The sequence below is a fragment of the Pleurodeles waltl genome, chromosome 5, assembly GCF_031143425.1.
Source record: "Pleurodeles waltl isolate 20211129_DDA chromosome 5, aPleWal1.hap1.20221129, whole genome shotgun sequence".
Lineage (NCBI taxonomy): Eukaryota > Metazoa > Chordata > Amphibia > Caudata > Salamandridae > Pleurodeles > Pleurodeles waltl.
In genome coordinates this window covers 382,880,015-382,900,780 of record NC_090444.1, presented here as the reverse complement: position 1 = coordinate 382,900,780, position 20,766 = coordinate 382,880,015, and the positions used below count along the sequence as shown (strand labels likewise).

At 48.2% G+C, this 20,766-nt stretch overlaps 1 protein-coding gene across 5 annotated transcripts in view; it reads right to left on the bottom strand.

Moving 5' to 3' along the window:
- The window catches only part of PAK5 (p21 (RAC1) activated kinase 5), an 864,076-nt gene that overhangs the window by 512,352 nt on the left and 330,958 nt on the right, over nucleotides 1–20,766 (bottom strand). The gene's annotated exons all lie outside the window — the stretch shown is intronic.

The window sequence follows — 20,766 nt, the reverse complement described above, 5'->3', positions numbered from 1 at the left end:
AAGATTTAGGTGAAAATACCACAGAGAAGCGCTAAGCGCCATCTGCGGTTATTTGGTCTCTCTGGACCAGGAGAAACTAACAAGTTGAGGCAGACCGCAAATGGAGCGTGGGCCTGCTACAGGGACCTATTTGGGCCCGCTGAACACAGTACAGTGAATAGTAATGCGCGTTCTGTGCGGCATTGCTTTGCAAGGCTTTACGTCGTCCAGCATCGGTTCCGAGAAGCTGTGCGGTGAGACTCTGCGGACTTAGCGTCACTTTGCGATGATCCAGGGTAGCTGTGCAGCAAGGCTTTGCGGGGCTTGGCATCACTTTGCGTTGGACCTGAGGATCTGTGCTGTGAGGCTTTGCAGTGCTTGGCGTCACTGTGCATCCATTCCGATGGGCAGGCAGCTGCGCAGTGAGAATTTGCGGGGCTTCGTGCCACCCGGCGTTGAGTCCCGTGAGGCTGGCAGCTGCGCAGAGAGGCTTTGCGAGGCTTTGCATTGCTTTGCAGCAGGTCGGCTGAACACTACAGAAGGTAAAGTACCTTAGATCCACTTCCCATGCAGGGCAGACTCACAGCTTGTAGAGTCCAGGTGCATATGGTTCAAGTTTTTGAAGTCCCTGAGACTGGGGAACAGGAGGCAAGCTAACAAGCCCTTGGAGATCACTTATAATAGGAAGACAGAGTCCTTCCAGCACGGTCAGGAAGCAGCAGGGCAACAAGCAGAAAAGCAGTCCTTCTGGAAAAGCAGTCCAGTTGAGTCCTTTGGGCAGCACCGCAGACCTTTTGAATTAGCCCAGTTGTAGGTCCAGAAGTGTCTGATTTGAAGGGGTCAGGGCCCCAGTACCTATACCCAACTGTGTCTTTGAAGTGAGGGAGACTTCAAACAGTGGTTTTGAAGTGCACCAGTTCCCCTTGCAGCCCAGTCCTGTTTGCCAGGAGATCTGTGGGGGTTATCAGTCCTTTGTGTGTGTGTCAGGCCACTTGCCATTGAAGTGTGAGAGCCCATCTACCCTTCCTGCCCAGGAAGGCCCATCAATATGCAGAAGAATGCAGATGCAGCTGAATGTCCTGTGTTTATGGCTGTCTGGATGGAATGCAGAAGGGGAGCTGTCATCCAGCACAGACCAGACATGGACTGAGGCAGGCTGTGAGGCACAGAGAGCAGTAAAAGTAGAGAAATGAATACTTTCTAAAAAATGGCATTTCTAAAATAGTAACGTTAAATCCAACTTTACCAGTAAGCAGGATTTTTAACTACCATTTCAAACATACCAAACATGACAACTCCACTTCTTTCAGATCAGAAATTACCACTTAATAGTATATAATGTGATTCTCAATGCTGGCTTATGAAAGGAGCAGGCTTCACAATAGTGAAAAACGACTTTAGGAGGATTTCAAAACCAGGACATGTAAAACTTGTAAGTACAAGTCCTGCCTTTTACTTACATAGCACTCTGCTCTATGGGCTACCTAGGGTCTACCTGTAATAAAAAGGGGGGTGTAATCAATCAATCAATCAGTGAATTTATAAAGCGTGCTATGTACCCGACAGGGTTTCGAGGTGCTGGGGGGGGGGGGGGGCTGCTAGCGTTCAAAGAGCCATGTCTTGAGGAGTCTCCTGAAGGTGAGGAGGTCCTGGGTCTGGCGTAGTGAGGTGGGGAGAGAGTTCCAGGTCTTGGCGGCGAGGAAGGAGAAGGATCTGCCGCCAGAGGTCTTGCGCTGGATACGGGGGACGATGGCGAGGGCGAGGTTGGCGGAGCGGAGTTGACGTGTGGGGACGTAGAAGTTGAGTCTGGTGTTTAGGTAGGTGGGTCCGGTGTTGTGTAGTGCCTTGTGTGCATGGGTGAGGAGTTTGAAGGTGATCCTTTTATCCACCGGGAGCCAGTGGAGGTCCTTCAGGTGGGGGGGAGATGTGACATCGGCGGGGTATATCGAGGATCAGGCGGGCGGATGCGTTCTGTATGCGTTGGAGTCGTTTGATGTCTTTCGTTGGGATGCCTGTGTAGAGTGCGTTGCCGTAGTCAAGTCTGCTACTGACGAGGGCTTGAGTTACCGTCTTCCTGGTTCCTGTTGGAATCCACTTAAAGATCCTGCGGAGGGTGTTGAAACAAGAAGAGGAGACGGCGTTGATCTGTTTAAACATGGTGAGGGCAGAGTCAAGGACGAATCCGAGGTTTCGTGCGTGGCTGGCTGGGGTGGGTGGGGGTCCGAGGGCGGTGGGCCACCAGGAGTCGTTCCAGGCCGAGGGGGTGCGTCCGAGGATGAGGACTTCCGTTTTGTCGGAGTTGAGCTTCAGGCGGCTGTTGTTCATCCACTCGCCGATGGATTTTAGTCCCTCATGGAGGTTGGTTTTGGCGGTGAGCGGATCTTTGGTCAGGGAGAGGAGGAACTGGGTGTCGTCGGCGTAGGAGATGATGCTGAGGTTGTGATGACGGGCCAGTTGTGCGAGGGAGGCCATGTAGACGTTGAACAACGTTGGGCTAAGAGAGGAGCCTTGGGGGACGCCGCAGATGAGGTTGGTGGCTTTGGAGCGGAAGGGTGAGAGTCAGACTCTCTGGGTTCTGTCGGAGAGGAAGGATGAGATCCAGTTGAGGGCTTTGTCTTGGATGCCGGCTTCGTGGAGACGGGTTAGCAGGGTGCGGTGGCAGACTGTGTCGAAAGCGGCTGATAGGTCGAGGAGGATGAGGGCTGAGGTTTCGCCGTTGTCCATTTGTTGTCTGATGTCATCTGTGGCGGCGAGAAGTGCGGTCTCAGTGCTGTGGTTTCGTCTGAATCCAGATTGTGAGGGGTCTAGGATGGAGTTGTCTTCTAGGAAGTGGGCGAGCTGCGCGTTGACGATCTTCTCGATGACCTTCGCTGGAAAAGGGAGGAGAGAGATCGGTCGGAAGTTTTTGAGATCGTTGGGGTCAGCCTTGGGTTTCTTGAGGAGGGGTTGGATTTCTGCGTGCTTCCAGCTGTCCGGGAAGGTGGCGGTGTTGAAGGAGAGGTTGATGATCTTGCGGAGTTTGGGGGCGATGGTGGCGTCGGCTTTGTTGAAGACGTGATGTGGGCACGGGTCCGTGGAGGATCCTGAGTGGATGGAATTCATGGTTGTTAGGGTTTCGGCGTCGTCTACTTGGGTCCAGGTGGTGAGGCGGCAGGCGTGGGAGGAGTCGTCGGGGTGGGGTCTGGCGGAGGTGCGGTGTTGAAGCTGTCGTGGATGGCTGCGATTTTCTGGTGGAAGAAGGTGGAGAGATCGTCGCAGAGTTTCTGGGAGGGAGGGACGTCGTTGACGTTGGCGTTAGGGTTGGAGAGTTCCTTCACGATGCAGAAGAGTTCTTTGCAGTCGTGGGCGTTGTTGTTGAGGCATTCTGTGAAGTGGGCGCGCTTGGCGAGTCGAATCCATTGGTGGTGTTCACGGTTGGCGTCCTTGAGGGTGGCAAGGTTGTCGGGTGTGCGCTCGAGGATCCATTTCTTCTTGAGTTTCTGGCAGGTGCGTTTGGAGGTGGTCAGTTTGTCTGTGAACCAGGCTGGTTTTTTCTTTTCTTGGTTGGCGGTGGGTTTTTTGAGTGGGGCTAAGGTGTTGGCGCAGTTGAGGATCCATTGATGGAGGTTCATGGCGGCGGTGCTCGGGTCGGTGGGTTCGGGTGGTGGGTATTTGGCGAGTGTGCTGGTCAGTTGGTCTTCGGTGACTTTTCCCCAGCGGCGGTGAGGCGGTAGAGGGATGCGGTGGTGTTCGGTGTTTTTCTTGAAGGTGAAGTGGACGCAGTGATGGTCGGTCCAGTGGAGTTCGGAGGTGTGGCTGAAAGAGATGTGGTTGCTTGAGGTGAAGAGTGGGTCAAGCGTGTGTCCGGCGATGTGGGTGGGGGTGTTGACCAGTTGACGGAGTCCGAGGTTGAGGAGGTTGGTGGTCAGTGATGCGGTGTTGGCGTCATTGTTGTTTTCCAGGTGGAAGTTAAGATCTCCCAGGAGGATGTAGTCTGGAGAGGCGAGGGCGTGGGTGCTTGCGAGGTCAGAGACGGTGTCGCTGAAGGGGGCTCTTGGTCCTGGAGGGCGGTATATGAGGGTTCCTCTGAGGGTAGTGTTGGGGTCCATGTGAATCTGGAAGTGGAGGTGTTCGGCTGTCTTGAGGGTGTCGTCCGTGTGGGTGTGGATCTTGAGGGTAGATTTGTGGGCGATGGCTATCCCTCCGCCGATTCCGTTGGTGCGATCTCTTCTGGTGATCTTGTATCCATCCGGTATGGCGATGGCGATGTCAGGGGCCGAAGAGTCGTTCCACCAGGTTTCGGTCAGGAAGGCCACGTCTGGGGCGGTGGTGTCGAGCAAGTCCCAGAGCTCGATGGCGTGTTTTCGTGCGGATCGTGTGTTGTGGAGGATGCAGTGCAGGTGGTTTGTGTTGGTTGTTGCTGGCTTTGTTGTTCTGTTGCAGGAGAAGCGGCAGGAAAAAGGTCCTTTGGTGTGCTTCGGGGTGGCCAGGAAGCACTTTGTGGAGGGGCCAGGGTTGAGGGCGAGGAGTTCGCGGGCCGAGTAACGGAAGCAGGAGGTGCGGGGGCGTGAGGACCAGGGGGGGTGGCACTGGGCGCGGTCCAGGCGCGGACGGGCGCAGACGGGCTTGCCTCTGCCGCGCCTCCGGTGCGCCAGCGGCGCGCCTGCTGCGAGGACGCGCAGCGCCAGCCATTAAGAAGGGAGGGGGGAGGGAGGAGCAGCTGGGAGGCGGGAGGCGGGAGGGAGCGGCGAATGGGGGCGTGAGGGGGGCGGGGCCGCAGGGAGCGGAGAGCAAGGGGGAGCGCACAAGGGGCGAAAACACGAAAAACAAGGCAAAATAGTCGGGCACAACAAACAGTCACAATTTGAAAACAATCGGAGAAATACACTAATGGCACAGTCTAACAATCGGGGAAACAGCAATCAGAGGGGCACAACGGGGGCAGAAGCGCAGGAGGCGAGGCGCTTGAAAAACAGTAAGACGCACTACAGGGCGGCGAAAAAAGTGGCACAATCAGAAGGGGCACGGCGGGGGCAGAAGCGCAAGAGGCAAGGCGCTTGAAAAAACAGTAAAACGCACTACAGGGCGGCGAAAAGTGGCACAATCAGAAGGGGCACGGCGGGGGCAGAAGCGCAAGAGGCAAGGCGCTGAAAATGGAAAAACACTTACAGGACGGCGGAAAAAACGGCACACGGGTCAAGTGAAGCCTCGAACACGCTAGCAGCAGCGTGGGCGGGGGTCAGAGGCAGGAGACAGCAGGTTGGTGCTGCGGACGTGGGGGGTGAGCTCAGGACCTAAAACAGGTCAGAGGTCGCTCACTCGCGACGCGCAGCGCCAGCCATTAAGAAGGGAGGGGGGAGGGAGGAGCAGCTGGGAGGCGGGAGGGAGCGGCGAATGGGGGCGCGAGGGGGGAAGGGCCGCAGGGAGGCAGCGGCAGGGAGCGGAGAGCAAGGGGGAGCGCACAAGGGGCGAAAACACGAAAAACAAGGCAAAATAGTCGGGCACAACAAACAGTCACAATTTGAAAACAATCGGAGAAATACACTAATGGCACAGTCTAACAATCGGGGAAACAGCAATCAGAGGGGCACAACGGGGGCAGAAGCGCAGGAGGCGAGGCGCTTGAAAAACAGTAAGACGCACTACAGGGCGGCGAAAAGTGCCACAATCAGAAGGGGCACGGCGGGGGCAGAAGTGCAAGAGGCAAGGCGCTTGAAAAAACAGTAAAACGCACTACAGGGCGGCGAAAAGTGGCACAATCAGAAGGGGCACGGCGGGGGCAGAAGCGCAAGAGGCAAGGCGCTGAAAATGGAAAAACACTTACAGGACGGCGGAAAAAACGGCACACGGGTCAAGTGAAGCCTCGAACACGCTAGCAGCAGCGGGGGTCAGAGGCAGGAGACAGCAGGTTGGTGCTGCGGACGTGGGGGGCGAGCTCAGGACCTAAAACAGGTCAGAGGTCGCTCACTCGCGACGCGCAGCGCCAGCCATTAAGAAGGGAGGGGGGAGGGAGGAGCAGTTGGGAGGCGGGAGGGAGCGGCGAATGGGGGCGCGAGGGGGGCGGGCCGCAGGGAGGCAGCGGCAGGGAGCGGAGAGCAAGGGGGAGCGCACAAGGGGCGAAAACACGAAAAACAAGGCAAATAAGTCGGGCACAACAAACAGTCACAATTTGAAAACAATCGGAGAAATACACTAATGGCACAGTCTAACAATCGGGGAAACAGCAATCAGAGGGGCACAACGGGGGCAGAAGCGCAGGAGGCGAGGCGCTTGAAAAACAGTAAGACGCACTACAGGGCGGCGAAAAGTGCCACAATCAGAAGGGGCACGGCGGGGGCAGAAGTGCAAGAGGCAAGGCGCTTGAAAAAACAGTAAAACGCACTACAGGGCGGCGAAAAGTGGCACAATCAGAAGGGGCACGGCGGGGGCAGAAGTGCAAGAGGCAAGGCGCTGAAAATGGAAAAACACTTACAGGACGGCGGAAAAAACGGCACACGGGTCAAGTGAAGCCTCGAACACGCTAGCAGCAGCGGGGGTCAGAGGCAGGAGACAGCAGGTTGGTGCTGCGGACGTGGGGGGCGAGCTCAGGACCTAAAACAGGTCAGAGGTCGCTCACTCGCGACGCGCAGCGCCAGCCATTAAGAAGGGAGGGGGGAGGGAGGAGCAGTTGGGAGGCGGGAGGGAGCGGCGAATGGGGGCACGAGGGGGGCGGGCCGCAGGGAGGCAGCGGCAGGGAGCGGAGAGCAAGGGGGAGAGCACAAGGGGCGAAAACACGAAAAACAAGGCAAATAAGTCGGGCACAACAAACAGTCACAATTTGAAAACAATCGGAGAAATACACTAATGGCACAGTCTAACAATCGGGGAAACAGCAATCAGAGGGGCACAACGGGGGCAGAAGCGCAGGAGGCGAGGTGCTTGAAAAACAGTAAGACGCACTACAGGGCGGCGAAAAGTGGCACAATCAGAAGGGGCACGGCGGAGGCAGAAGCGCAAGAGGCAAGGTGCTTGAAAAAACAGTAAAACGCACTACAGGGCGGCGAAAAGTGGCACAATCAGAAGGGGCACGGCGGGGGCAGAAGCGCAAGAGGCAAGGCGCTGAAAATGGAAAAACACTTACAGGACGGCGGAAAAACGGCACACGGGTCAAGTGAAGCCTCGAACACGCTAGCAGCAGCGTGGGCGGGGGTCAGAGGCAGGAGACAGCAGGTTGGTGCTGCGGACGTGGGGGGCGAGCTCAGGACCTAAAACAGGTCAGAGGTCGCTCACTCGCGACGCGCAGCGCCAGCCATTAAGAAGGGAGGGGGAGGGAGGAGCAGCTGGGAGGTGGGAGGCGGGAGGGAGCGGCGAATGGGGGCGCGAGGGGGGCGGGCCGCAGGGAGGCAGCGGCAGGGAGCGGAGAGCAAGGGGGAGCGCACAAGGGGCGAAAACACGAAAAACAAGGCAAAAAAGTCGGGCACAACAAACAGTCACAATTTGAAAACAATCGGAGAAATACACTAATGGCACAGTCTAACAATCGGGGAAACAGCAATCAGAGGGGCACAACGGGGGCAGAAGCGCAGGAGGCGAGGCGCTTGAAAAACAGTAAGACGCACTACAGGGCGGCGAAAAGTGGCACAATCAGAAGGGGCACGGCGGGGGCAGAAGCGCAAGAGGCAAGGCGCTTGAAAAAACAGTAAAACGCACTACAGGGCGGCGAAAAGTGGCACAATCAGAAGGGGCACGGCGGGGGCAGAAGCGCAAGAGGCAAGGCGCTGAAAATGGAAAAACACTTACAGGACGGCGGACAAAACGGCACACGGGTCAAGTGAAGCCTCGAACACGCTAGCAGCAGCGTGGGCGGGGGTCAGAGGCAGGAGACAGCAGGTTGGTGCTGCGGACGTGGGGGGCGAGCTCAGGACCTAAAACAGGTCAGTAAGTAAGGGTGTAAGTAAGGCTTGGCAAGTAGTTTTAAAAGTGAAGTCGAAGTGGTAGTGAAACTGCACACAAACACTCTGAAATGGCAGGCATGAGACATGGTTAAGGGGCTACTTGCGTAGGTGGCACAATCAGTGCTGCAGACCCACTAGTAGCATTTAATGTTCAGGCCCAGGGCACATGTAGTGCACTTTATTGGGACTTATAAGTAAATGAAATATACCAATTGAGCCAATGTTACTATTTTTAGGGAGAGGGTGCATGCACTTTAGCACTGGTTAGCAGTGGTAAAGGTCCCAGAGTCCTAAAGCCAACAGAAATTAGGTCAGAAAAAGAGGAGGAGGAAGGCAAAAAATTTGGGGTGACCCTTCAGAGAGGGCCATTTTCCAACATGTACCTTCATGTTTCTGTCTCACGTGGTTGCAGATTTCCATCCTTTTGGAATTCACATGTTATCTAGATACTGAGACAGTTGAGGATTTCCCAGTGCACTCCGGGAACTCTTATCAATTTAATTTTTGCATGCAAGAATTTACTTCTATATATCTATGCATGGGAAAAAGTGAGCAAGTGCAAACACACTTCATAACTATTATTTTTTCTCCACAGAAAAAGCAATCCTCCCCAACCCACAACCACCTGGGAAAGAGATATTACTGTTGAGAGGAGTACAACCTTTTACTTATTCGGGAAAGGGGCCCAGACAATTTTCTGGATACTCACCTTAATGGGTGTCCACAAACTTAGATTGTATATTGTAGATTGTATTCTGACCTATAGCTCTCACTCCATGCACATACCCTCCTATGTTTGTAGATTTACTTGCCTAAAATTTTGTGTAAGTAAATCCTCTCACAAACGTAAAATCTACTTTTGAGTCAACAAAATTGGTTTTGCAACCACACAAGCCTATTTGCCTATGTAAGTTAAACTTAAATCACAAATAGTTGTGTGAATCTGGAGCTAAGAGTCATTAGAGGGTGACATAGGCCACCAACTTTATATGTCTTCACTATGCAGATAATGGACAGGTGATGCTCTAGAAAGGAACCAGCTGCATATGGAGATATTTATAAGTCAATGCAAATTCTGTATTTTAAATCTACTGCAAGCAACACACCAAAGAGCACTGGAATGCAGTAAATTAAATCATAGAAAAACTAGAGGCCAGATTTATAATCTGGTAAATTGGCCGTTTCTAAACCAGGGGTACGGAGCAAAATACTCCATCTCTGTAATAAAAGTACCATCTGCCACATTTAAAAGAACCACAAAGCAGGAGGTCATTTCCTAAATCATTGCTAGGAATCGCCATCAAAGCAGTTGAGCCTTGCTCAAAACTATTTTATTTTTTATTTTCCTATAGAAAATCCATATGCAGGATTTTCTATAGGAAAATAAAAAAGAAAGTGCTCCTATTGTCACTGGAGTCTTCTCTCATGGTGAAGGAAGCATTTAGCATTTTACCCTACCCTTTACTAGCAAGGTTTTCCTGGAGGTGACAAGCAGTGAAACACTGATTTTTAATTTCGGCCATCTAAATTAGGCGGGTAGAAGTAAAGGTCTGCCTCCAACGGCCCTTACTCCACAGGGTCTTCATCTCACTGCGGATATGGAGTAGTCTCCACCGTGATTAACCCTAAGGTCTGCCAGGCTCTAACTTTGGCAGGCGGACCATTATTTTGACAGTGAACACACTCCGTTGTGATGGAGGTTGCTTGCCGCCAACTCATAAATCTGGCCCTAAACTATAGAACGTCTTCTTATGGAAACCCAAACAATTGAAGACTAATTTAAAGTAAAATCAGATTAACAGAAAATCACGGATTGGTAAATAAAGGGAAAAAAGTAAAGGAAAACTTCAGTTCTTAACTCCATATCAAAATTCATTTAGGGAGGATAGTTTTATTAGAATCAAAACACACCAACTTGCTATAATTCCTAAAAAAAAAGAATTTAACGTTTATACAAAAGTGTTTTTTTTTGTTTTTTTTTAAAGGGGCAGTTGGAAAAACAAAAAGGCTAAAAAAATTTTACAATTTTAGAAACTGAACAAATGAGATAATGAGACAAGGATGCAGAGAGGCAAGTTACGAAAAGGCTTAAAAGAATGACAAATTACAGAAGGAGGAAACATTGTTTAAGAAGATTATTACCAAAAAACTGTTCTGGAGACAGAGATACCAGATAAATTTTCAGAAACACATAGGAGGTATGCAGTAAAATCGACACACCACTTGATGTCATGGGTACATTTTTAAAAGGCTCTGAAAAGGAAAACATTGTCATTATCCAATTATCAACCATTTTTTCTTTTCTGGAGCATAACCGGAAAGTTTAAAATGAGGGGCTTGTATCAATGAAGGACTATTAGCTGGACCTTCACAACAAATTGAGTGGCAAAGAAAAGGCCGAAAATGTGAAGTAATTGGTTTACCGTATAATGTTTCCGATCTCAATATTGAATCCACCCTCTATAATTACTGGGAGATGTAACCGCAATACCAGGCGATTAAAGAGTAAATTGGGGATCCTGCAGGAACTAATGAAGCTAGCTTTGGCAGATTTTTTCAGCTGGAAGAAGGGTTCAGAACACAAAAAATGGCAATCCAGTTCCAGTCACTATTGCACCCTTTCTCCAGCAGAAAAAAAGATATTCGAGGATTGAATATCAGAATATTGTGGACTGAAACTGTTTATGTCATATACATCTTGGACTACATACAGTTCACAAAAATAGCATCCTACCGGGTGTAGATTTTCTATTACTCATAGTAAATTGGGCAATATGTTTGTGAAGGCTATTTACGACACAATATTTTTGTCAGACGATAGTCTCACGCCAACACTCTGGTAGGTTACCTGACATCTGCGATGATGCTTACTATTCTCGAGTCCGCTCCTGATTTACTATAATTTTTAGTTTATTGCCAGAAGTGCAACCACACGCTGAATTCCCTGCAGTGCGTCGGTGGCTCCTCTGACTCATCAACAGCACTTTCATCTACCTCCAATGGGCTCTGCACTGCATAAGTAATGTCCTTCCCATTTACTCGCCGTGGCCTGAAGTCATCAGATATTGCACAGACTCACCGAAGAGGCACACAACCGCACCAACATGTCCTGGCTCACGGGGGAATATACTCAAATGTAATCAACAGAACTGCGTGCCAAATGGTGGTGATAATTACAGATACATCAGAGAAAAACAGACACTCTGTTATTTTAATGGGAATTGACTGCCAATTATCTATTTTTTAATGGATCAAAGTGGATTGCATACACCAGCTGTCAGAGTCAGAAATACATTCACTACACCACATACTTCCTCATTTTGCATCAGTGAACATAACAGCAGACAAGAAGAGGTTTGAATGGAGTGTGTGAAGGATGGCGCATGGACAGCACCTGGGCTCTAGGTGGCGGCAGTACCCAGCAAGTTTGAAATCAGATACAGGTTTTCTTTGTGAAGGAAATCGATGCCGCGAATGTCACTCATGTAAACTAGAGGACAAAAGTAATTATTTGCTGTGCATGTGATGACTGCATACACCTTAATTTTGGAGTGGCACGGTACTTCCCAAAGCTTGCATTACCAAAATGACACCTAAAAACAGTAACGTACAGTATCTCAGCATTACGTCGTACAATTTAAACAAGTCAGGTACTGTTTTCGAAATCATGTTTTTAATAGGAGGCCACGTGTTAACAGAGTTTGTACGATTCAACAAATTCGACCTGTAAAAGCTCCACACTGACTCTTAAATTTCCCTGCACCCTAAAAAAAGCAAGTTGGGATCATGGGTACATTACAATGAGATCACCCATCACACACACCTATTTCAAAATGTGCACCACTTGTAAAACACGTATCTGCACACACATACACACACACCATACACACTCGTTCTCTCTCTCCCTCTCCAGTTGGAGAGATCAAATTGTATTAATATATTAGTGGGCCTGCCAGACATACATGCAAACTTAGGTTTCTAAAACCTGGCTATGCTACACAGCAGGGCTGGAAAAACTCCTCAGACATCAGGGCAGTGTCTAAACAGCAGTCCAAGCAGCTCAGACCAATCCTTACGCTGCTCTCCTGCTAGGTTTAGAATGAGAGCAGCACCAGGATTGCTGGGGAGCCTGTGGTGTCCCAGTGAATGCTGGGACAACAGAAGAAGAGCAGAGGAGCAATGAGGGAGGCGGCGACATGAACAGGTACGTTTAAAAAAAAAATGTTTTATTCAACCCCTCCTCCCCCCGTCCCTCCCTCCGCCCGCCCCTCCCCTTGAGATTTGTGGCCACAGCTACTGGGATAGAAGATAGCATATGGTGACTAAGAGAAAATAACACAAGGTGTAAATTGTGCATGTTTCAATTATGGTGGACCATGTGGCCACCCTTCGTATTAAGCACTACGTTTTAACATCAGAGTTTTGCATTCATATTAAATTAAGTAATAATGTGAATTAATATTGAGTGTTATTAAACATATTAAATGCATATAAATTAATCGAACTAATATTGAATTCAAAGGGATTTTGTTAATGTGAGTTACATGTGTGCAAAAAAAAAATGCACGTTCAAATTAAGTTCTAACATGTTATAAATAATGTTAGCAATTAAATAATAATAAATTGTAAGTTACGTAATAGGTTTCTGTATTGAATGTTTGATTGTGTATTAAGGCTTTCTTAGCTCAACTACGTATGAAAAGATTCATTTTGAGGTAGTAAGGGAAAATCAATTGTTTATTTTGTTCCCTCCAACCTGAATTCTTTTCCTAGGCTGTTAATGTGATTTTGGATGTCCTAGAGTATTGAAGGCAAGAAGTATGTTTTAGAATTAACAATGTTGCATTATTTGTTCTAGCTGTCGAACAAAATAGGAAACTCATGATTCCTATGTGAAACAGGTTTAGTCTTACAAGACAAAACTCTCAAGTAACAAATAACTAGAGAATATAATAGTTTGTTGGAATTGTTGAAATCATTGCGATGACAATGCATTTTTTTTGCTGAGAAGATTTGGAATAGTTGCAAATTCAACGGTGCCAGCTGCAACCATTGGACACTGAATCTGACGTTTGGAGTGCACCCACCTGAAGGACCAATGCATCGATCATGCATACTTCTAATTAGTGAGGAACTTTCTAAATTGTGAGTTAGTTCTTGAGAGAGTCAGTCCTAGTTAGTCTCCTCCTGCCTTGAAGCTGTCCAGAATTCTGTTTGAGTCTGCTGTCACATTCAGTTTCTTTAAGTTCCTAGATGAGTTTTCTCATCTTAATCTTAACTGCCCTATTATGTTGTGCAGTTCAGTACTAACATGCCCAACTAATTATGAACTTCTGATCTGTACTATGTGCAGCCTGTGTTCTGCACTACCCTGATGCTGCTGTCAATTGACGCCGGAAGAAAGTGACTGTTGGATTTTTTTTCCTTACGCAGGGTCATCCCCAGTCTTTTTGCCTCCTTCCTCCTATTTTTTCTGATCTCTCGCTGTTGGCTCTAGGACTCTGAGCACTTTATCACTGCTGACCAGTGCTAAAGTGCAGGTGCTCTCCCATCTAAAGTTGGTATGATTGGCTTATTTAATTTACCTGCAAGTCCCTTGTACAGTGGTATCGCTATATCCAAGGCCTGTAAATTAAATACTATTAGTGGGCCTGCAGCGCTGCTTGCGCCACCCCTGAAGTAGACTTTCAAACTTGTCTCAGGCCTGCTAGCGCAGAGCCTGTGTGCGCAGTTTTCTGCCACGGGGACCTGGCATCTAAATTTACTTGCCGGGCCCACAACTCCCCTTTTACTACATGTAAGTCACCCCTAAGGTACGCCCTAGGGGTGACTTACATGTAGCGTGGCCTGTCCTGGTAGTGATAAACAGCCTAACTTGGTGTCTCATTGCTGTGAGTACTGCCTTCTCATAGGATTGCATTGGAAATGCCCTGTCTTATGTGTAAGGGTTATTGTCTGATTTATGAGGGGGTAGTGTAGGCATGTTTGGTATGGTTGTGATGGTGATAATAAATGCTGCTTACTAGTGTAGGTTTATTTTTTATTACTATTACAGAAATGCCACTTCTAGAAAGTGCGCATTTCTCTGTGCTTATGACTGGTGTTTTGCAGCTTGACTCCAAGCCACGTCTGGGCAGAGTGACAGTTGGGGCTTTGTGCATACATTTCAGACAGCCTGTACACAGGGAGGGTGGAGGTGTCACAGAGGTGCATCTGCATACTGAATAGACTTCCTGGGGTGAGAGAAGGGAGAGGCAGGGCACACCCAACATTTGTAAAGGCTGTGCCCTGGCCTCACACAATAGGGTCGTTTAACCCCCACTGATGTTTGGAGCCTGTGCTGAAGGAGAGAGGGGGCACTCCCAGAACCAGTTGTAACTGGCTGGAACCTCATCTCCCTACCATTGCAAAACATTGTAAGGACTGAGTATAAGTACAGGGGAAATTTCCCCACAGTTTGAAGTCTCTTTGAATCATCTTGGAACTGGTCACAGAAATATGCTGGAACGACTCACCGGGTATCGCCATGGACTGCTGCTGCTGTGCTGAGCTGTGACCTGCTTGGTCACTGTAAAGGACTTGCCACTTGCTGCATCCTCTTTGTGCTGGCCTGTCACTGGGCCCGTCCACCTGTGAGCCCTTTTCCTGGAATGTTGTCCCGCAGGGGCAGGGTGCGTCCCTGACCCCTGCATCCACTTTGAAGCACGAGGGGTGCTTCACCTTTTTGCTGAAATTAAGCACTTGGGAAAGTTCTTGCTGGGGGATTTCTTTAGCACTTGAAAGTGCTTCCCCTTCTGATGCTGGGCGCCTTAAAAAGTGCTTATTCATTGCAGCATAAAGAAATCACCACCGCGACCTGGGCTGCGTGGTTCCCAGCGCCGGAGTCGCGCTTGTCCTTCGTGCCCCCGGGGCACCAGAAGATTCATCTGAGCCAGAAATTGGAGTAGGTGCGCTCCTATGGTGCCCCGGGGTGAAGCGCGCTCCATGGAGCACCCCCGGGCACCTATATTGGTGCCTGCCCCTTTCCGATGGCCGGACGGGCCGCCGAGTGCTGCTGAACCCAGTGGGCAGGGAAGGAAGCATCGCCCCACCAGGCCCCTTGTTGTTTCTTCTGCCGGGCAGGGGGAAGGGAAGCCTCACCGGAGGCTCCCCCTGTTCCCCCAACACTCCGGACTTGTTTGTGGAGGCCGCGGGCGGGGCGGGAAACCCGCTGGAGGTCCCCTGTGCTGCCAGCTTCCCTTTGTGGCCCCGTGTGGGCCAGTATCGTCTTTTGAGGTCTCCCCCCCACAGCAGAGGGCCAGTGCAGGCCCAGGGAAGACCCCAGGAGATCCTGGACCCCAGGAGGGGCCTGTTACCAATCAGAGGGGGTGTGTGGCACCCCCTCCCCCCCTACGGTATCCTGAGGACGTTGCCCCCCCTCGTGAGGGCCGGTTGAGGCCCAGGGGGGCCCCAGTGATCACGGGCCCCCAGAGGGGCCTGGCCACAGTAGAGAGAAGGTGTGTGCCGCCCTCCTCTAGCCAAAGGATAAGAGGCCCACGTTTTGCACAGAGGAGCGCCGGCTGCCCCATTTTTCATCTCTAGGCCCTAGAGGTGCCTTCATCATTACCACAGGTATTCCCTACCAGGAACTATATACTTATTTTAAAGTTCTTTCTACAGACTTGAATATATATATTGCCTATCTGTGTTTGATGTGTTGATATATGTATGAACATGTTCCTATTAAGGGTATAACATACTAATATGTTTTCTGACTTGCCATATGGTTTATAACGTTCCTACTATGGGCATTTATGATATTCTTATGACAAGTGCTTTGGTGTAGTAACGTGTTTCCTGACTACTGCTTATGTTGCATAATACTGAGTAACCTGTGTGTTATATGTGACTACTGCTAGTTTGCAGAGTAACTAATGTGTAACGTTCTGACAACTGCTAAGGTAGCAGGATACTACTGATATGTGATGTTCGGTCTAATAATTGCGTTGTGTACAAAACAGTATATTTTCATATAATCTGGTGTTGTGTTTCCTTTGTGGTGGGGATATTGCGTCACGTTTGTTGTGTGTGCTGTGCAAACGCTTTATACATTGCCTCTGGGATAGGCCTGACTGCTCGTGCCAAGCTACCAAGGGGGTGAGCAGGGGTTATCTTGGACGTGTAACTCCCTTGCTCTGACTAGAGTGGGTAGGTTCTGCCTGGCTGAGGTGTTAACCCTAGCCAACCAGAAACCCCATTTCTAACAGTGACCATCCTGCCGATGAAACATTTCTGTCTGCTGTCCCATGAACAATTTATACACTACTAAACTAAATGTGGTTTCTTGTTTCCTTAGGTACTAACACAGCATACTTTTTATAGTGAGTTGCCTTAGTTAGATGTTTTTCCAAATTATTTTTGTCTTTCTTTTAGATTTCACGTGCATGTGTTAGCTGGTTCCCACACAAGCAAGTTCAAATTTGTGTTAGCAATAGGAATGGCCCAGCCCTTAAACCTGAAATCTGAGATTGATTGAAAAAATTGTATTTTGATGGTTTACTGATGTCACAGTCATCTGCTTTGAAATCTGAAAATAATGTGCATATTGTATTGATGCTAATCTATATTATTCTTTGGGCGTGTCTAACAGTATTGATGCTTAGTGGGCTAAATATTTTCAGACGTTTCGGTCAGCCTAAGGTTTTTTCAAATATGTTTATAATTTAGTTTTGTCACCATATATGTGATCTTTTCAGATGTTTCGGTCAGCCTACGATTTTCATATATGTTTATAATTTAGCTGTGTCACCATATCTGTGTTTTTGTGACTGTAATAAAGCTTTGCAACTTTATCTAGTTTGGAGTTTGATTAAGTGTTACATTTTTCATGGTGTTTAGAATTTTATATGGTATGAAGTTATTGGTCTGTGATTGAATGATTCTGACAACTACACTCTTTGCCAAGTCCAAAGATCTAGTCGACCTGTATAAATGAGAATAAGAATAGCGATGGTGTCTCACCTGTGTGCTTGTGGTTTCTAAACCCAAGTGGGGGAGAAAAATCTTCCCGGCCCCAGTGCGTCAACACCACTATAGCCTGTGAGGCAATGTACATATACGGAAAAGCCACAACACGTTATGGGTGAGAAGTATTTGCAGCACATACAGAATGAAGCAAAATCATATGTGTGATATCAGTATGATGCGCACCAAAACCGAGTAACTGTAAGTTGGCGTAGCAAACTGGTACAATGCATAAAAATGCAGCTCCAACGACTGCTTCATTTTTGCCGGTGGCTGCAGGTGTGGAGCACCACCACATATTATTAGGGGCCGGGACTTATTTTTCATCATCAGACTAAACCTAAACAAAATGAGAAAAAGGCAGACAGTAGAGGAAGACGGATGAAGAGAAACATTGAAAAACAGTGACAACGAGGAAAAAAATAGTGTGAAAAAGAAGCTGAGTGAGATAAAGAGAGACAAACTGTAGGCTAGTGTAAGAAATAGGCATGACATAGAATTGAGACTAGGCAGCCTTGATATTCGGTAAACCTGATATTAGACACTGAATAGCCCTAGCAGAGGACTCCTAGGAAAAAAAAAAAAAATCTTTGGTCCTCTGCACTAATATATATTTTGTCAGAATAGGACCGTCTCCAACAAACTATAAAAGAAACATATAGGATGTTGCTGAAAACGTCTCTACCAGTACATGCATATGCATATACCAAATCACTGCATATTAGAGCGTGCTTCTCAGCAGGAGCAAAAAGCCATATTTTGTAGGAGGTGGATGATGAAGATGCGCAGGACCAGTGTTGGAAATGGCTCTTACTGCACATTCATCCCAAGACTTTTTGCCTTCCTCCTCCTGTTGTTCTGACTCATTTCTGCTGGTTTTTAGGATTCTGGCCACTTTTCCAAGGCTGACCAGTGCTAAAGTGCAGGTGCTCTAAAACATGGTGACATTGGCTTCTCCCCAATTGGCATATTTAATGTACTTGTAAGTCCCTAGTAAAGTGCATAATATGTGCCCAGGGCCTGTAAAGTAAATGCTCCTAGTGGGCCTGTAGCACTCACTGTGTCACCACTACAGTAGCCTCTCAAACATGTCTCAGGCCTGCCACTGCAGAGCCTGATTGTGCAGTTTTAAATGACATGCACTCACTTGCCAAGCTCAAACATTCCTTTTTATTACATGTAAGTCACCCTTAAGGGAGGTCCTAGCTAGCCCCAAGGGGAGGGTGCAGTGTATTTAAGAAGAAGGACAAGCACTTTTAAGTCTAACATTTCCAGATAGTAAAAAACTGTAAAAGTTGTTTTTCACTATTACAAGAACTATCTCTCCCATAGGATAGCATTTGGATTACTTTAAAACATCTTTTAGGTGTAAATCTCAAATGGGGAAAGACAGAAAGTGGAGCTTGATGTCCCTGGACTCAAAATGTAAAATCACAACTTATGGTGAAGTTGGATTTTAAATTGCAAGTCTGAATATGCCACTTTTAGAACGTTGGCATTTTCTTACTTTAACCATTTTGTTCCTCTGCCTATCTCTGAATACAAGTCTGGGGTTGTTGACAGCTGGCTTTGTGCATTCCCTCTAGACTGTCACACACAATGGGAACTTGGCTGTGACATTTGAATCCTAATGGCACACCACCAGATAGATGGACCATTAACTGGCTTGATGGGAGAGGTAGTGGGGTGGAGCTTAGCACTGCCTCACTTACTCCTGAATAGGGCTGTGCCTCTCCTCACACAAAGGGCTGCATAACCCCCTGTAGATTGTCTGGAGCCAGGAAGGGCAGGACAGGAAGGTTGTGGACCTCAAAGGAAGGCTTGGAAGCTTCTCTTACCTTCCAGAACCAGGTGCACCTAAGTATATTTACTGGATCCCATCCCCCAACAAATCAGATCTCTACTGGAGCCAGGGGCACGCTGCCAGAAAGGAGGACTGCTGTGCTGCCAGGAGGGACTAGTACTCTGCAACTGCGTTGCTGTGTTGGTCTACTACTGGTGTGTGCTGTGCTGCAGGATGGACTGTCACTTTGCTGTTTGCTCTGGACAGATCTGACACAGTACGGTGCATTTCCTCACAACTCTGCTTCAGAACCACTGCTACGTAATGCATCTCTGATGCAGGACATCACATTGCAGCCTGCTGCTACTCTGAACCACTGCTGCATGACTTATCCTCAACACAGGACTTCGAATCGCAAACCTTAGTCGATGTTATCCTCAAAGACAGGATCAGTATCTGGCATCACAAGCCTCATCAACAGCTTCATCAGAACCCCAGCTGCACAATGCATCCTCAATGCAGGACCTCACATCGCAGGAGCTCATCAGAATGGCCGCTGTGTGATGCATCTCAAAGGCGGGTTCCTGCAACACTGTGCAACCAGGATAAAATGTACTTTGTTCAGTGGGCCTAACTTGGTCCCTTTATCTGGCCCACGCTCCATAGTAGTCAGCCTGAAATACTGACTTTGTCCAGATCCGGCACAACCGGATTATCACAGTTGGTGCTTTGTGCTTGAAGGCAGTCTTAATACCTAAATATTTAAAATTGCATATCTCCAGTTCCACTGATTGGATATTTGTTGTTTTGGTCGTGAATAATTTATTACATTTTACTCTATGTTTCTAAAGGGGTGTGGGATTTTTCTCGTGTTGGTGTTCTGCATACATACCTTACACATTGCCTCTAAGTTAAGCCTGGCTGCTTTGTGCCAAACAGCCAGAAGATTAAGTATAGGTTAATTTGGGATCACTTTTGACTTGGACCTAATCAGAATTATAGTTTCTGCTTGAGTAAGGTTTCAACCCCTCTTAACCAGTAACCACATTTTCTACAATACCCACACTACATTTCTGTGCAACTGTTGTGCTAAATGTACCCTTCAATCAGACTTTGCAAGCTATAAAAAGTGAGGATTTTTAACAAGACTGTAGATCCTGTAACATTTGAGGGATTGTCACAGAAAGCCTTTTGTCTATTACACAACACTAAGATAACCAACTCAGAGAGGGCATTCAAGAATATGGCAACCGTGGACCATGGATTATCTAACATACTTTATATCAGTCCTTAGGTAGATCAATGGGGTATTATTGAGCAGCACCCTCATATTCCCCACTGACAACAGGACTGTACACATACAAATTTCAGCACCATTATGGGTTTATCCATCATGTTAGTGGCCATCAACAACGCACACATTCCACAGGTACTCCCCAGAAGTTCCTGACAACAGTCACACCAAAATTGCAACAAGCAGTACTCCTGAACATCCAGATGCCCTGTGATGTGAATCTCTGCATATTTCATTTCTCCAACTGATGGCAAAGTCCCAGCACACCTTGCCCTAGCAGCAATCAATACTGTGGGAAAACTGTGTTGATTTCAGAAGCCCCCTCACTTTTTGTCCCCGTTTTTAGCTGATACTGGTATTTCCCGACTGTGACTGTGTCCTGGGCACTGCTAACCAGTCACAGGGCCAGTGCTCAGTTTAAAATGGCATATGCAAATTAGGCCTACTTGTGACTGGCACTGACAAACTACCTATAACTCCCTAGTACATGGTAGGGCATGTAGGTTTGGGGACCCCAGTATAGCTAGTGCACCCATAGGTGCACTGCTGTGGTGTCCAGTGTCATTGTAAAGGCAGGCCTGCTGTGCTGGCTCCTTTTAAGCTAAAATTAATCTTGGAATTAAAAGTACTTCCAAAGTCTCCAAATACCTTATGTTTATATATAAGTCACCCTGTTCTAGGTGCTCCAATGGTTGCGTGCAGTGCAAATATAAGCAGGGACTTTATAAAAGTTGTTTTATAAGCCCTGGTGAGAGAAAAACTGCCAAATATGTTTTCCCCATTGCAGTCAATGG